Below are 18,159 nucleotides of genomic sequence, written 5' to 3'. Positions count from 1 at the left end.
AATCCTGTTTAAACAGAACCATTTGCTGAAGATGCTGTCCCACAAGTGAGTGTTCTTGGCCCCCTTTGTTAAATATCAGGTAGCTGAAATTGCATGTATTCATGTTTTGATCTTCAATTATGCTCCATTGATCTATGGGTCTATTTTTGAGCCAGTACCATGCTGCTTTTATGACTATAGCTCTGTAGTATAATTTGAGATCTGGTATCATAGTCCCCCAGCATTGTTCTTTGTGCTCAGAATGCTTTGGCTATTCAGGGACTTTGTGTTTCCACATAACTTTTATGATTTTTTTAATTTTGTGAAGAATGTCATAGGGATTTTGATTGGGATTGCATTGAATCTATAAATGGCTTTTTGTAGGATAGGAATTTTCACAATATTATTTCTTCCACTCCATGAGCATGGGGGGGTCCCTCTGTATCCAGTGTCTTCCTCAGTCTTCCTCAAGCTCAGGTTTATTCTGAGAATTTCTTTATAGGCTATTGTAAATGGGAGGTTTTCCCTGCACTCTTTCTCCAATTACTTGTTATTAGTATGGAGAAAGGCTACTGATTCTGTAGGTTAATTTTTAATGTGCTAATTTACAGAAAGTATTATTGCTACAAATTTTGTAGTAAATTTTTTGACATCTCTTAGATCATATTATCTGAAAAAGGGGATCATTTGACCTTTTCTTTTCCAACGAGAACTCCTTTAATTTTCTTCTCTTGTCTTATTGCTCTTGCAAGAGTTTCAAGCACTCTTTTAAAAAGAAGTGGAGATAATGGACAGCCTTGTCTGGTTCCTGATTTTTTCTCTTTCCTTTTTGAGAGAGGGTCTCCTTGTAGCCCCAGCTGCCCTGAAACTCACTATGTAGACCAGTCTGGCCTCAAACTCACAAAGATCCACCTGCCTCTGCCTCCCAGCCGGACATGGTGGTGCTGCGATTAAAGGCATGCACCACCATGCCCAGCTGGTTCCTGATTTTAGTGGGAACGATTCCAGTTTTTCTCCATTTAGAATGATTTTGACTCTGAGTTTGTTGTATAAACTCCATTTCAAGTCCCTTTAGAACTTTTCTCATAAAGCCAACTTGATCATGGTAGATGATCTTTTTGATATGTGTTTGTATATGGTTTGCAAGTATTTTGCTGAGAATTTTTGCATGTATATTCATTAAAGATATGGGTCTATAGTTTTCTTTTTTGGTTGTATCTTTACCTGTTTTAGGTATTAGGATGATGCTTCACAGAACGAATTTGGGAGTTCTCTATCTGATTCGATTTTTTTAATTAATGTAAGTGGTATTGGATATAGGAACTGGAGAGATGGCTAAGCAGGTAAGAACCTTGGTTGTTCTTGCAGAAGACTCAGGTTCAAATCCCAGCACGCACATGGCAGCTAACATCTGTCTGTAACTCCAGTTCCAAGGGTTCAAACAGCCTCTTCTGTCCTCCCAGGGCATTGCAGGACACTGGTACACTCACTTACATGTGGGCAATACACACAGACACATAAAATAAAAAAAAATATATAAATAAAATTTAGATCTTATTTAAACATCTGGTAGAATTCTTCTGTGAATCCATCTGGGCCTGGGCTTTTTTTTAGTTGGGAGGTTTTGTATTGCTGTTTAAATTCTTTATGTGTATGTCTGTTTAAGCTGTTGATCTCTTCTTGGTTTAGCTTTGTTGAGTCCCATGATTTCAGACACACATCCATTTCTTTAGGTTTTCAAATGTAACAGCACATAGGTTTTTAAGTACTCTCTTATACTGTTCTGGATCTTTCTGGTGTCTCCTGTTATGTTTCCCCTTTCTTCTGTGAGTTTATTGATTTTTCAGTTGCTTTTTTTTTCTTTTGGCTAATTGGGCTAAGGGTCTGTCTCTCTTGTTTATCTTTTCAAAGAACCATCTCTTGGATTTGTTGATTGCTTTCTTTGGTTTTAACTTAAAAAAAATTTATTGAGAATTTCATACATAGACATAAGGCTTTTTGATCAAATCCACATCCATTCCCTCTCCTCCAACACTTCCAATATCTCCTCATCACTTTTTTTCTGACAACTTCATGAACTCTTTCTTTCATTCATTCTTTCTCTCTCTCTCTCTCTCATTGCTTGCTCTCATTTTAATGTGTCTTTTTGCCTCTCTAACATTCCCCCCATCTGAAGAGGTAACCCTAAAATCTTTTAGGGATTAAACAAGAGCTCCCAAATACTTTTGACATTTTGGGCCTTTGAAGTAGAATATGTTGCTAAGAGGCCCAAAGATATTTTGATTTTTAGCCGAGAAACTGGCTACTTTTCTTTGGCGTCTTTTTACCCCAACTGCTTAGCCAATTCCTACCTCCTGTTCTTATCACACAAATTGATGATAAGGAATGGGGACTCAGACCACCCTGACTTCTTCCATGCTGAATAGGGATGCAGTGTGAGGCAACTGGGGTACCCCTTCAGTTAGTGGCTTAGTTTGATTCTCCATTGCTGTGACAAAAATACTCTGACCAGCACCAGCTTGGGCAGGAAAGGGTTTATTTAGTTTATACACCTCAGGTCACAGTTCATCAGGGAGCCCAAGGTAGGAACCCATGGCAGGAACCTGGAGGCAGGAGTTGGAGCACAAGACTTGGAGGAATGCTGCTTACTGGCTTGTTCCCCTGGCTCTTGCTCAGTCTTCTTTCTCATGTAACACAGGCCCACCTGCCCAAGGGTGGCACCACCCACAGTGGGCTGGGCCCTCCCACATCACTCAATAATTAAGGAGATGCTCCACAGACATGGCCACAAGCCAGTCCTATGGAGGTAATTACCTAATTGAGGCTCCCTCAACCCACATGTGTCAAGTTGACACTAAAGCTATCCAGCACAGTGGGTCTATCTGAAAGTCTCCCAAATTGCTTAACTCTTATCTGTTCAGAGAAAAGAAAGTCCTTGTCTGGTGAATAGGAGATGTGAAGGAGAAGTAAAAGTCACAGTAGTTAGCATTACAAGTTCCAGAAAGGGAACCAGAAAAAAAGTCAGAACAGGACAAATTTCAAATGTTCATATCAGAGTCCATTGGGAATTCTTGACAAGAGCTTCCAAAAGCATCCATCTATTGGATTCCCCCTCAGTTTTCTTTTGTCTGCCAAGGCTGGACTCAAGAGTGACGGATTCAGGATTTGCTTTCAAGTATTTTGATAGCTGTTGGAGTGGCTAGAATCAGTGACAGCTCTCTCTCAAGGTTTTCTAGATAGGGGGAGAAAACAAATTTAGCCATCATTTTAGAACAATAGTGGGTTGTCTCCCTTAGCTACAGGTGGGCACTACAATATTGCAGAGCAAGATTTGAAGTCATACATCTGAGAAGCACTTTCTACTTAGAAACTAAATCATCAACGAGAAATAATTCTCTAAATAACATTTTATGTGGACTTAAGCCAAATGCCAGGGAAGTATAATCCCTAGAACTCTTAAAGAAATACAGTGATCAATTTAATATTGGTTCTACTTTACTTTTGTGTGTTTAATACCATTCAGTTGGCCCAAATAAACCAATATATTTTTACTCTTAAGGTCATTTGAGGATGTGTTGCTCAGGGATCACATGGGCTTTGGAGGAGCCCCTGGCTCCTTTCTTTCACCAGTTACATCTATGTGAAGATAAGTCAATAAGGTCCTGCTCGACTGTGGCTGGCTTCACTTGGAAGCATGAAGGAAATGTTTCCTCTGAGTTGACCCTCCTCTTTGTAGACTGGGCAGTGGTTCTTGTCCAGCTGGTGGGGTCTCCATGGCCTCCGTGAACAAGAGGACAGGTGACTCACCTCAGTTATAGGACATTTTGAGAGATGCTCCACAGTCCCCTGAAACTTAGTTTACCTTGCAGGGCAAGGAACAAAAATTGTCCTTTAATTCCCTCTGACCAGATTAGTATAGGACTCAACGTATGGCTAGTAAACATCCAAGAAGGTTAGTTCCATTGATCTGGGTTTTGTTTTCTTTATTCTTTTGGTCTTTTTGAGACAGGGTCTCTGTGTAGCCCCAGCTGTCCTGGAACTCACTTTGTAGACCAGGCTGGCCTTGAACTCACAGGGATCTGCCTGCCTCTGCCTCCTGAGTGCTGGGATTAAAGGCATGGGCCACGACACCGGCAATTAATTGCCACCTGATATGTAGGTAAAGCTTGGGCAAAAACCAAAAGTTCTCAGATAAACCTTGACTAGACATATATTTTGTTCCTTAAAATAATTGCCTAAACTATGACCCTAGAAATTTTTTAATGTTTTATTTATTATTTTTTTAATTTTATGTGTGTGTGTATATTGCCTGCATGGAGGTAAGTGCACCTGTGTCATGCAATGCCCGCAGAGGACAGAAGAGGCTGTTGGATCCCTTGCAGCTGGAGTTATGGACAGATGTTAGCTGCCATGTGGGTGCTGGGATTCGAACCTGGGTCTTCTGTAAGAACATTCAGTGTTCTTAACCACACAGCCATCTCTCCAGCCCTGACCTTAGAAAATTTAAGATTATGTGTATATTATTTTTGTCTCATTCTTTATATATCATAAAAATCCTACACAGACCTTCATCGCTTGCTTAGACTGTCTCATTTTTCCTATTTTGGAAAATATCTAGATTCCCTTATTCTTTTAACATCTTTTACGTTCTCATTTTCTTTTCTAATAATTATGAGACATAATAACCTTAACAAATAAATTTCCATCTGTTATGAGAATTCTTTTCCTGGGGATACTAAGCCATGCTTGTAGCCCTTTTAAGGTACTAGTGTTAAACCAATCTTTGATTAAAGTTTTCCTGAGGAACCAATGATTTACTGAGCTTACTTATAAAAATGACTAAGGGATTGCTGAGGTGTATGAGTGAGCTGGTGATATGCACACTGGAAAGCCTTTTCCAAGTATGGATGAAGCCTTCTCTTCCCAGCCTTCCCCAGATTATAAGCTTTAGTCCTCCCCAAATCCAGGAAACCATGTGTGATTAGGGCCAAATTAGACACCGTTGGCAGGGAAGAGTGGCTGGATACTCCAGTGAGGGTCCAATGACTTTGATTGCCCCTCCTTTAATGAAGGAGAACAACTGTCAACAAGCCCAATTATGATGATGTTTAGTAAGCAGGCACAGCTGAAATTGTGATGATAGTAGTTATTTCACATAGAAGAGACTGCTGTACACCTTCATTTATTAAAACAAAATGGAATTTAAAAGGATTTGGTGCAAGGATCCACAAATGAGGGAAAACATATGTCTTTTGTTTTTCTGTGTCTGTACTAACTTCACCTAGTATGTTTCTTAGTATAAGTTTCTGAAAATTTCATTATTTCATCTTTCTTTGCTGCTGAGTAGAACTCCATTGTGTAAATATACCACATTTTTGTTAACCACTCATCAGTTGAGGGACACATAGGTTGCTTCCATCTCTTAGCTATTGTGAAAAGAGCAGCAACAAACATGATTGTACAAGTGTCTCTACAATAGGTGAGTCCTTTGGATATATGCCAAGGAATGGAATAACTAGGTCATATGGTAAGTTAATTTTTAGTTTTTTAAGAGTTCTCCACACTGTTTTTCATAGGTGTTGCATGAGTTGCAATCCCACCAGCAATGAATGAGCGTTCCCCTTTCTCCACATCCTTGTCAGCATTTGGTGTCATTTGTTCTCTTGATCCTAGCCAGTCTGACTGGGGTAATGTGAAACCTTAGGGTGGTTTTAATTTGCAAATCTCCCTAATTACTAATAGTGTTGAGCACATTTTAGGATTCCTTTTTAGTGTCCTAGTTTTGTTGTGTTATATTGCCATTTTCATTTAGTTTCAGGAATAGTTTTATTTCTTTCTTAATTTCTCCCTTGACCCATTTCATCATTCAGGAATGTGTTGTTTAGTCTCCATGAATTCACTTAGTTATTAAGCCTTCTTCCAGTGTTGATTTTCAAGTTTACTGTGCTGTGGTCTGATAGAATGCATGGAATTATTTTAATTTTTTTTTTTTTTTTTGTATTTGTCGAGGCTTGTTTTGCCACATTATATTGTTGATTTTAGAGAAAGTTCCATGGGGTGCTGAACAGAAAGTGTATTGTTCGGTGCTTGGATGGAATATTTTGTAGATGTTTGTTAAGTTCATTGATATACAGTATCATTTAATTCATGTGTCTCTATATTTATTCTTTGTTGAGTTGACCAGTGTAATGGAGACAGTCGGGAACTGAAATATCCTAGTATTAGTGAGTAAGGATTAACCTATATCTTAAAAGTCCTGTAGTACTCTTTTCATGAAGGTGAGTGCATCAGAGTTTGGTGCATATATAGTCATGACTGTAATATCTTCTTGGTCAATTGTTCCTTTGATCAGAAAGAAGTGGCCTTCTTTATCTCTTCTGCTTAGGTTTAGGCTTGCCCTGCTTGTTTCTTAGTGCCAGTCACTCATAATATATTTTTTTTCTATCCTTTCACCTTAAGGGTGCGTCTCCTTGAAGGTGAGATAGATTTCTTGCAGACAACAAAATGATGGATTTTGTTTCATAATCTATTCACCCAGTTTTTGTCTTTTGACTGTGGAGTTCAGTCCATTGACATTTAAAGTTATTATTGAAAGATGGGCATTTATTCCCATCATTTTAATTTCTGTTTGCATTCTGGTCTAACTGTGTGTTTCTACCACGATACCTTTGTTTAGTTTCTTTCTCTTTTCCCTTGTGTATAGTTGTTCCCTTCTTCAGCTCTTTGTATTGCTTCAAGAATTCTCTGAAAGACTGGTTTCTGTGGGCATGAATTCTTTCAGCTTATTTGTGTCATGGAAGATTTTTATTTCCTCTTCAACTATAATAGATATTTTTTCTTGTTATGTATTCTGAGCTGGCATCTTTTGTCACTTAGAACTGTAGATACTATGGTCCAGACTCTTCTGGCTTTCATTTTTGCACTGAAAAGTCATCTCTAATTCTCATAGGTTTGACTTTATATATGACTTGTTTTCTTTTGCAACTTGCTATTTTTTCTGTAGGCTTAGTGTTTTTACTATGATATGCCATGGGGAGTTTCTTTTCTTGTCCTGTCTATTTGGTGTTCTATGTGCTTCTTGTATTTGTTTGGGCATATCTTTAATTTTGTGAAATTGTCTTCTACAATCCTGTTGCAGATCTGGTCCATACCATTATCCCGAGCTGCTTCTTCTTCATCTATGCCTATGATACATAAATTTGGTCTTTCAGTGGTGTCTCATTTCCTGTATAAGCCGCTCCTGTGTTTTCTTAAGTTTTCCTAATCTTTTCTTGAGCAGTCCATCATCAACTTTATTGTCTAGTCTTCATATTCTGTTTTCCATTTCATTCATTTTATTAATAAGACTTTCTCTTCTGGTTTCCAATTGGCTCATTGAATGTTTCAATTCCTTCTTCATTTCATCCTGAGTTTTTTCAATATTGCAAACACCTTTGAGAATTCAGTCTGAAGTTTATCCCTACCTTCTTTTAGTTCTTTTATTTGTTTGTGTGTTATTTAAATTCCTTGAATTCTTTGATCATTCTTGTGATTGTTCTTTTAAATTCTGTGTCCTGGATTATCTCTAGAGGATTCTCATAGTAGAACTCCTCTATAGTTCTGATGGTGTTTGGTAGAGACATATTTGGGTTTTTCATATTATTATTTTTTCATTTTGTTTTTTGTATGTGGATTTCTTTGGTTGTTTCTGATTCTGGTGTGAGTGTCACACCTTCTTTTGTTGATTTTAAGTCTGATTCTGTTTGTATACCTGATATGCCTTTTTGTTTTCCCTATTGGGCATGAAAAGCTGGTTGGTCTAGGTGTCAGACTCTTTCTTTTGATTTTATATTTGAGGAACCAGATGGCCTTAGTCCAGCTACTCAGGATATCCCACAGAAGCCCAAGTCAGGTGAGAATCAAATATTTTCAGTTTTCCTCCTAAGGTCTGGGCCACTCTAGTCAGCAAGCACTGCACAGTTTTGGAAGCTTGCTAGTTGGAGACTGGATTCAGGCTATCTCATGCAATCTGCAAAGTTCTGAGCCCCTACTAAATGGTAGGGAAGCCTAACTCTGCAGCAGTAGGAGGGACTGTATGTGGTATCAATATAGGGGTATGGACACAACTCAATTTGCAAAGTTCATCACCACACTGAGTTAAAAAGGTAGTCCAGAGCTCTGAGGAGCTAAGAGTACCTTGAGCTTGATGATACAGCACGGGAAACAAGTTGAAGCACAGGTGTTCATCTAGTGTGCATGCATATGGAGTCAAAGTCAGCATTATTTATTCTGAGAGTAACAAAGTTAACCAATGGGTAGTTGTACCTGTAGAAATCTCATCAAAGGCAGTGCAACTTTAACTGACCCTTGATGGTGATCTTATATTAGAAATGGAAAACTGAAAAGTGATGGGGAACCATGGGCATGCCGCACTTCCCTTCCTGTTTTACTTCCCATTCTCTGATTTCACATTATGGGGAAAATCCTTAGGCTTCCCAACCTCTAGTCAACTAATAATTTGAAAAATTGATTCAGTTTAGTTGTTTACATTTTAGCTTTTAATTTGAAAGTATTCCTGTGACTGTTTTCAATTGAGAAACTGAATCTGATCATGACTTCTCTCATAAATGAATACCCCATCTCATTAATAATATCTAAGATTCTCTTTCTGAAAGGAAGCCAATGCTTTAATGATACCTTTTATTTGCTACTACATATTTGCATCAAATTCCTTTTGCCTTTAATGAGCTGCATTTAATGATATAATTTGATTTTCTCTGTGGTGCTTTACTCAAATGCATATAGCCAGGTAGTCTGCTTTTCAGTTATTTGTTCAAATCATTTGACATCATTAAAATATCTCATATGATCCATTTTTAATTTCTTAATTATCTTTGTTAACACCAAGAAAGTAAGCAGATTGTCATTCACAAAGGTGTAAATATCACTTTTAGTAGGTAATTATTTCCAAATTCTGCATGCAATCTGTAATACCACTGATGAAGAAAATATTTAAAGTTTGGTTTTATTGAGTTTTGAGGTTATTAATACATTGATTGCTTAAAAAATAAAGTAATAGTGTATGATTTCTGTTTAATACTCTCATATGTATAAGTATCGAAGAATATGATTATGTAAGGAATGTCAGACATGGCCACAGGCCAGTCCAATAGAGGAAATTCCCCAATTGAGGGTCCTTCTACTCAGGTGTGTCAAGTTGACAACTGAAGCTATCCAGTACCGGAACATCCAAAGGAGAAAACTGAAAAGATAATGGAAGCTCTTTGTTTATTTTGCATGCTTTGATTTTTTTTCACAAATTATTAACTGGATTTTATAATAAATTTTATAGCCTACAACCTTTAGTAATTTAGATAATCAGAAATGTCCATATAATTGCTTATTCCATATTTTATGTTATTTATGCCTGTAATTGTTTCATATTATTAAAATGTACTAACAATATTTAATTAAATTTTTAATGAAGAACAATGTGTTTATCCATTTTTACTACTATTTGCTATTTTCTAGAAAAAAGAAGGGGCTAGAAATATATTTGCTCAGCAGTTAAGCACACTTGTATAGGACCTGGGTTTGATTCCCAATATCCACATGGCAGCTAACAACTGCCATATAATAAAAAAATACATTAAAAAATAAAGGTTAATTTACATGTGAAATTGTTGGTAAGAAAGTGAAAGTCCATTCTAAATTCTTAATATTGACATTTCCATCTTCAGGAAGACAAATAGTATTTGGGATTATAAAGAGAATAAATAAGGAAATATTGCATATCTTAAATTTCTCATATTTGAGATTATGTTTGTTTCCAGTTATGACAATAATTAATTCTTAGGAATTGCAGTAAGTGTTAAGAAATAACAGGAAAATGTGTCTACCAGACTCAGGATTTCATAATCAAAACACACATAATTTACTACAGAACAATAAATGTGTATATCCCAAGAGAAGTCCTGTAATACATGGCTGTATAAAGAAAAATTAAGACACAAAGAAAGCAGACACCTCAGATGTCTGATGCTTCCTGACTCATTCTCTGTGTCTGAGTTCCAAAAATTGCTTTGTAACCTTTTAATTCCACAAACCTATATTTTATTCCCGGGCTAACATAAGAGTAGTGATATTTTACCTTTAGTTTACTATAAAAAGACCCCATGAACTGTCCAAATTATCTTGCCTTGACTGCACACCTTATCTTATTCTTCATATGTACTCCCCTCCATTAGCAATAGCAGGAATATCAATGTTTCAAGGTCACTCCAAACACACACCAGTTATGTGAGTAAAGATGCAAATGAAAGACAGGGGTCTGGAGAATATCTTAGCAGAGATATTATTCTTACATATTTTTCTGAAATTCATTATGACTCTTTTGTTCTACATATCCATCTTAAGTACCATCATTTCACATATCAGAATTACTTGCTCTCTACTTCAAGAGAAAATATATACACTTAGCATTTCTTTACAGCTTATCTTTACTTTTTATGTATGTGGCATGCCTGCACAAGGGCACTTGTATATGAAGTTCAGTGGCTGACATTATGTCTTTTCCTCATTCTCCATTTTATTTAGCAAAGCATAGTCTCCTGATAAAATTGGGCTTTCGAATTTGGCTAGTCTAGCTAGTAACTTGCCCCTCCAAATGCTGCTAATAGAGGCGGGCCACCACAGCCACCCAGCTTTTAATTGGGTTCTGGGAATCCAAACTTCTGGTTCTGGATTACATGGTAAGCACTTTATTTCCTGAGCCGTCATCTCTCTCCTCTTTATGTTTTCTAAATGTGAATAAACTGACTATGTACTGTCAATGAATATTTCAGTCAATGTTTCTTAGGACTAAATGGTGTGATTTTTCAGTAAATAGCAATAGAGCACAAATTAGAATGAGACTTAGCAACAGATAAGAAAAACACTGCCTAAGTAGGACTCTTGGTCTTTCTGAAATTTTATCTTTGGAGAGAGGTGATAAAGATTGTCCCTGGCTAAAAAATTACTGTAACTAGAATACATTCAATGGTAGTTATATAAAGACTATTTTTCTTAACTTCTTTATTTTTTCACTTAATAAAGGAGGCAATTAAGACTTTATACATATCAAGGGTTTTCGTCAATGTCAGACATATAGAAAATAAATAGGGGAAATAATCCCATTAAGTTTTAGAAGTCTTATACTTATGCAGTGAATATCCAAGTGTTTTGAAAAGATATTTTTTGAACAAACCAATTATTATGCTGAAATGGATGAATGAAACTTGAACTGTTCCTTGTAAATTTATTTGCCACGTATTTCCTTAACTGAACTCTAGCATCAAACCACAGCCTCTAGATGAATAGACAGGTAGATGCAGGAAATGACATTATATACTGTATGTATATGCTATAAATATTTATAAATATCTCTCTCCATATATAAATACATATGTATATATCACATTACAATTATAATCATTACTTTCTAGAAACTTCATTTTGTTCTAAAGTATGTTGTAAACATAATTGAAATTATTGCAGCAATCAACCTCCGTATCAAAAAGGATATCAGAAGAATGTTAAATAGTGTATGAACAAAGTGCCCCTTGTGCTGGCATTGTTATTACATCTCTGGTCCTCTCAACTCTAATGGTCAATATGTATTCACCATTTCCAGTAGTTTGTATTTCAATATAAATATAATTATGAGGACTACAACCTTTAATGATTAATCCTTCTTATTAAGCCCAATTCTCAGTGATTCATTCAAGTTGTTGCTTTTATCAGCAGCTCATTCTTTTTATTGACAAGCAATATTCTATTGTGCAGACAGATTAAATTTCGTCTAATCACTCACCTACTGAGTGACAGCCAGCCAGTTTGTTTCCATTTGGGTGCTATTACCAATACAACTGCTAAGAATATATGTTTACAGACTTTGATATAAATACATTTCAGTTCTATGAAATAAATTTAGAAAGTAAAATTACTAGATTATTTGGAAAAGGCATATTTATATTTTATAATAAACTACCCTAATTTTCCACAGTGGTTGTAAAGACTTTTTATAGCCTAAGCACATTCACTGCTGTGACTGTTTTAATTATTTTCATAGGTGTGTCTTGATAAATCAGTTTGTTTAATAAACACACTTTCCTTTTTCCTAATAATGTTGAGAACATTTTAAAGTGATAATTTGATACATGTCTATCATTTTCCATGCAATTCCTTTGTGTTTTTTCTATCATTTTCTAATTGGAGTACTAGAACTTTTCAATATCTTAAAAGTGGTAGGTGCATGAACCACAAATATCCTGGTTTTGATATTATACTGCTTCTTAAATAATATATTTAAGTTAGTTGGAGAAGTTTATGAGAATGTTTCTGTTATTTCCAAAAGTTGCATGTAAATCTCTATCTCTGTAACATTTGAATTAAAGATAGTATGTTACTATGTTAAACCACCAAGAGTTTAAAATTTTCTACAATTGATTACTTGATAAATGAATATTAGAATTTTCAATTATTTTTTTTCCATTAGTCTTCCACTTACTGAGAAGTAAAGCCAATAATGTCAAAATTCTACTGGATACTTTGAAATCAGGATCTCATATGTAAAATGTTGAAAATCATAATAAAATAACAATTTAAAGCAGGGTAAATTTGATAAGCACATAGTATCCTATGCATTAAAGATGCAAAATTGATATTTTGATGAGGATTTCAAAGATTCTCAATAGTTTGTTGGGAGTTATCTCTGTAAACTGTTAGGAATTGAACACAAGTAATAAGCGAATACATGATGTAGAAATAGAATGTGCTGTGTAAATATCAATCCTTTATGAAAGTGATTATGAAATCTTAAACAAAAGACAGGAAAATTCTGCTCAAGATGTATCTATTGTTTGTGCATTTAAAACCTCCTTCTCTTAAAAATGCCAACATTAAAAATGAATATAAATGGAAAGAAATTAAATGATAGAACCATAAGCAAGAGAAATGTTTGGTGCACCAAAATGTGAATAGGAATGGGGAGGAGGCAGGGGCTGAAGCTATGTCTCTGTTGGGATCAAGGACTGAATAAACATGGAGAGGGTTTGGATTTAGAGTTCTTGGATAAGTGGTCCTAAAGGTACCACAGGCATTTTCAAGGATCAAGGCACACTGCAAAAGCAGAGTTAGACTGAGGTTGTCTGCGTGTTGACAGGGTCTGAGAAAAGCTCAGACCAACTACCTGAGGTTTGCATACTTTGGCTGGCTGGAAGAATTAAACACAAGTAAGTGAGTATCTGAAGCAGACTGAGCTAGCTGTGCCATCCACACATGCAAGGAAGTTGGAGGCAACTTTAAATCGTAGGTATAGGATGTTTGAACATAAATAAATAATATTAATTAATCCTTCTGAAAATTACAGTGAAAATAGAAAATTCAAAATAAATCACTAATTGAAAGTCAACATTTGCAAAACAAAATAGGACAGGTATTTTCTTAGCAAAAAGCAAATGTGAAATTTGATATTTAATTATAAATTACACATATAAGATGTTAATGTATCTTATATATTATATATCAGCTAGATAGATGATAGTTGATGATAGATTGATTGATAGATAGCTAGATGATAGATCGATGATGATGATAGATTGACAGATAGATAGATGATAGAAAGATAGACGTACTTGAGAGGTGACTCTGTGTGTAAAGTGCTTGTTATGACATTCCTGAGGAAAGGACTTCAGGTCCCTAGCATCTATCTAATAAAATTGATAGATGAAGGTACAAGAGAGATGGATCAGCAGTTAAGAGTGCTTACTATGCTTACATCAAGACTCAGGTTTGATTTCCAGCACCAACATGGAGGCTAACAACTGCCAGTAACTCCAGTTCCAGGAGATCTGATGTTCTCTTCTGGCCTCTGTGGACACTGCACACATGGATACATTTATATACATGCATGCCAAACTCACATACACATAAAATAAAAATAAATATCTTTTTAAGAAAGAAGAAAAAGAAATGCTAAGTGAACATAGGAGCCTGCATTCCAGGGCTTTGAAGGAAGGAACAGATCTCTGGAACAAGCTGGCTGGCTAGATGAGCCGGCTAGGTAGACAAGTCTAGCTAGAATAGCCTTATGGTAGGGGGTGAGGAGAGCTCCAGGTTCATCTGAGAGACTTGCACACTGAGGAAGGTAGGGAGTAATCAAAGAAGACTCTCAGAGCATGTGTACTCATGTGAATGTATGCACTTGCACATGTGTGTACATGAACATGAGACCAATCATACACACACATGCACAGTACATAGCTTCACTTAAAATATGCATATGCATTATTTCTTCAGATATGTAAATATAGTACTAACTTCTATTATGACTAGCAGAGAAAGAAACAATTTACAAATACAAGGAACTCAAAATGTCTTAAGAGCAAAAAACCACAAAACAATCCCATGAAATCATGGACAAAGCACCTAAATAAATCAATAGGTATGTTTAAAGAAAAACAGTCTCAGGATCCAGGGGCTGGAGAGATGGCTCAGCAGTTGAGAACAATGGCTGCTCTTGCAGGGGAAAAAAATTCAGTTCTCAGTACCCATATGGTGGCTGACAACCCTCTGTAACCACAGCTCCAGGGGATCTGATTCCCTCTTCTGGCCTCTGTGGGCAGTCTATGACCCAGGTCCACTTATAATAAAAACACCCATACACATAAAATAAAAATACCTAATTAAAAAAATTAAAACGAGGTATCTCTTAGGCCCTATTTTCCTCCTCCCAAATTTAAATAAAGAAATTGTCTTAAGGAAACTTGAAGCCAGGTTCCCTTTCCTCCCAGGAAAGAACAAATTAGTTGTTCTCACAGTTAAATTTATGCATGTTTTATGCCTTTTCTCACTGTTTTATATAAATTGCTAAATGACCACAGGAAGAGTGTGGAGGAAATTAGACTTCCACCCTATGAGCTTCATTAAGTGATGTCAACACAAAACACAGGTCTTAGCTAAGAGGGAATAAGAGATTTATTATGAACTAAATATGAGTTGATGTCATTTTTTTTTCTAATTAATTTTTCAGCATTAAAAATAAAGGGCTTTTTTTTGTAAAGAATAATATAGTCCATAAAAGACAATGAAAAACGTTTGTATGTGGTTAAGAATTGAACATAGCTTTACTTCCTTTTTATTTATTATTTTTATTTTTGGTGTATGATTGTATTGCCTGCATGTATGTAAGTGCAACCATGTCGTACAATGCCCATGGAGTTCAGAAGAGGATGTCAGATCTCCTGGAACTGGAGTTATTGACAGTTGTTAGCTGCCACTGGGTGCTGGGAGCAGAACCTGGGGCCTGTAGCGAGAGCAATCATTGCTCTTAACCACTGAGCCATCTCTCCAGCCCTAACTTTATTTTCTTAGAAATAAATCTGTTTTTAATTAAGGGGAGTGCTTTGGAGCCACAAGGGGAAATTACAAGGTTCCCAAAGAGTATGAGATTATGAGAATGTTCCCGTATTCTACATAAATTGCTTTTGCTTATTACTTCCAAGGGAGAACATCCAGTGGGTAGGCTGACCAGTTACATAAATTCATTGGACTTGTTCTGTTCTTATAGCACTGAAATCTCACAGGGTAGCAAATTCCAGGAGACTGAAATGAGAGATCTTAACTTTTAGGAAAATCTATGTATAACTGAGTTTATATCTGTCTCTATGTTTCATAATTGACGGTTCTCCTCAGGATTGTTTCCTCGGTCTTCACATACCTCTCATGATTAGTCCAATGAGCCCAGTTCCATTCACTTAGATAAAGATTGGCTGAAAGCATTGGCTTTCTATGTGCTTTATTATACAGTAGAAGAAGCACTGAAAAAAAGATGAGAAAACACTAAATACAAGTGAATTAACAATACAGTAAGTTTATATTTGTCTATATTATCTCACATATATTAAAATTCTAAATCTTCAAGTTAACCAAAATCATGTTATTTTGGTATTTTCTAATATATATTAAGTAAAGATTCATATGCAAAATAGCATTGCACAGCCAAATTTTATAGGAAGTTGATTCATTATACTGAGCGAGAAACTGTAAGAAATGTATTTTATACAAACTCTACCCATAAAATACTGATTACAATATTCTTTATTCTTTCATTAACTTAGATCCAACAATATTTCTAAACAGCAAGATATTGCTGACTCTTATTTAACTTGCTGTAAATACTTGCAAGTAATACAATTAAAATAATGCATATGAAAGCATTTTACAATAACAAGAATATTCTGCACATGGCTTTTATGGTTTCCTGCCTATAAAAATACACTGTAAGTCTTGTTCTCAGCTAATCAAACCTCAACTTCCAAATAAATAAAGATTTACTTTGGTAGTACCTGTGAATTCTATTTGTGGCTTATCTCAATTGAAATTACTTCCTATTGACAATTTGGACTCCCCCATGACTCTATATTTAAGTGTGCGCAGTATTATCTTCAGTTACATAAACTGATCCTTCCTGGCATGAAAGATGATACATTTGTATTGATTTTTCTTTTAGTACTAAAAGGAAATTATGGCCGTGTACATCTTTGCTTTTAATAAGGCCTACCACTCTGACTATAATAACAAAAACTTAACTTCTTGCTTCTGTTGTTTGCAAGACTGTAAATCCTGTGACTTTAGGTGACTACTTAGATATAAGTACACTTGAAGGACATTGGACATGTATCCTTCCCTCATAATCATCAGCTTATAGAACCAAGACTGGAACTTCCGTGCTCTGATCACTGATCAAAGAAATGGGGCCTTAGTCATATCTCTGAACTTGAGAGGAGATTTGGCTGCTTGAGCTTCCCAGGGGCCATTAGTTGTTAGCTATCTAAATCTTGTTCCCAGATCCCTAAATCTTATAAGATTACTATCTAGAAAGAGACCTGATAAAAAGCAAGGACATATCATTGACCTTCTTTTGTAAAAGTCAATTCAAAATGGGCCTGTCAATTAAACAGATAAGAAAATGCTGCCAGAAAAGCTATATGTGCCAGAGAAATTAGAAATAAGGCTGCCTGATAAGCACAGTATACATCAGCACATGGTCGTTTTCACCACTGTCTACTCTGATCCCTTCTGGGTGCTCCATTTACTCTGTAGTAAACTCTGCTATCCTCTGTACTACTCTATGCATGTTTAGTCTGAATTCTTTACAATGACAGAGGAGTATGGGGAGAGTAGGTCAAGACTCCAGTGGTACTCATTACTGAGTCATCAACATAAATATGTTGCAGACACTTAGATGTTTGCTTTTCTTTCTCACCACTTGTTTGTGGCTTTTTCTAAAAAAAAAAAAAATCTATTTCTGTAGCTAGACTGTAATGTATTGCATCAAATATCGACAATATTTACAGCAAAAAGAATCCTCCACAAAACAATTTAGAGCAACTGAATGGACAGAGCAATTCCAAAAGACTTGTCACACTTCATTGTTTGAAACTAATAAAAATGAAACAGCTAATAATTGGAGATCAAGAGACTATACAAGATAGTTTCTATTAGAGCTGCCTAGCCCTATGTTGATGCAGGCGTAGCATGCCTTCATTTCAGTGATTCATCTGAGCTTGATTTTGAGAAGACGTGGAAGGAAGAAATAAATATCATGATGAGGAAACTCAAATTCCCTTGCTATCTACCTTTGTTGATCCATTCTTTCTCTCTCAACTTATAACTAGTTTCATAAGCGATTCCTTCATTAAGGAGGAAATTGGCACAGCTGTGGCTTTCAGAGGAGCAGTGCAGTATGTTGTCCCTATCTGGAGAAGACTGTCTACTGTATTTAAGCTTGACTCTGAAGTAACCCTAGACTCAGTAATGAACTAAAACTGATTTTACTTGTGGTAACTTTGAAGGACTAGACATATTTTCTCCTATAAGTGAGAAAATTGACTTTGCTAGATAACTCAATTATAAAAGAATGACACAATAAATGATCTTTACTAACCTAAGTTGTACATTATTATAGGCACATTCAACCTCATTTTCTCAACTTGAGGTATTGAGTCCTGTCTTGATACATTATGACTTAAAGTTGGTTCAAGCTTATGTTTCTGCAGCAAATGTTGCAACAACTGTGTTCTCACTCCTGTAACAGGAGGCATTGAATCTTTTGCTCTAGTTTCTGTTATCTATGAAACTTCATAAATGGTCACTGAAATA

The sequence above is a fragment of the Nannospalax galili genome, unplaced genomic scaffold (assembly GCF_000622305.1).
Source record: "Nannospalax galili isolate Female #2095 unplaced genomic scaffold, S.galili_v1.0 scaffold279, whole genome shotgun sequence".
NCBI classification, from domain to species: domain Eukaryota; kingdom Metazoa; phylum Chordata; class Mammalia; order Rodentia; family Spalacidae; genus Nannospalax; species Nannospalax galili.
The sequence above is the reverse complement of the archived record's forward strand: the minus strand, read 5'-3'. Positions refer to the sequence as shown.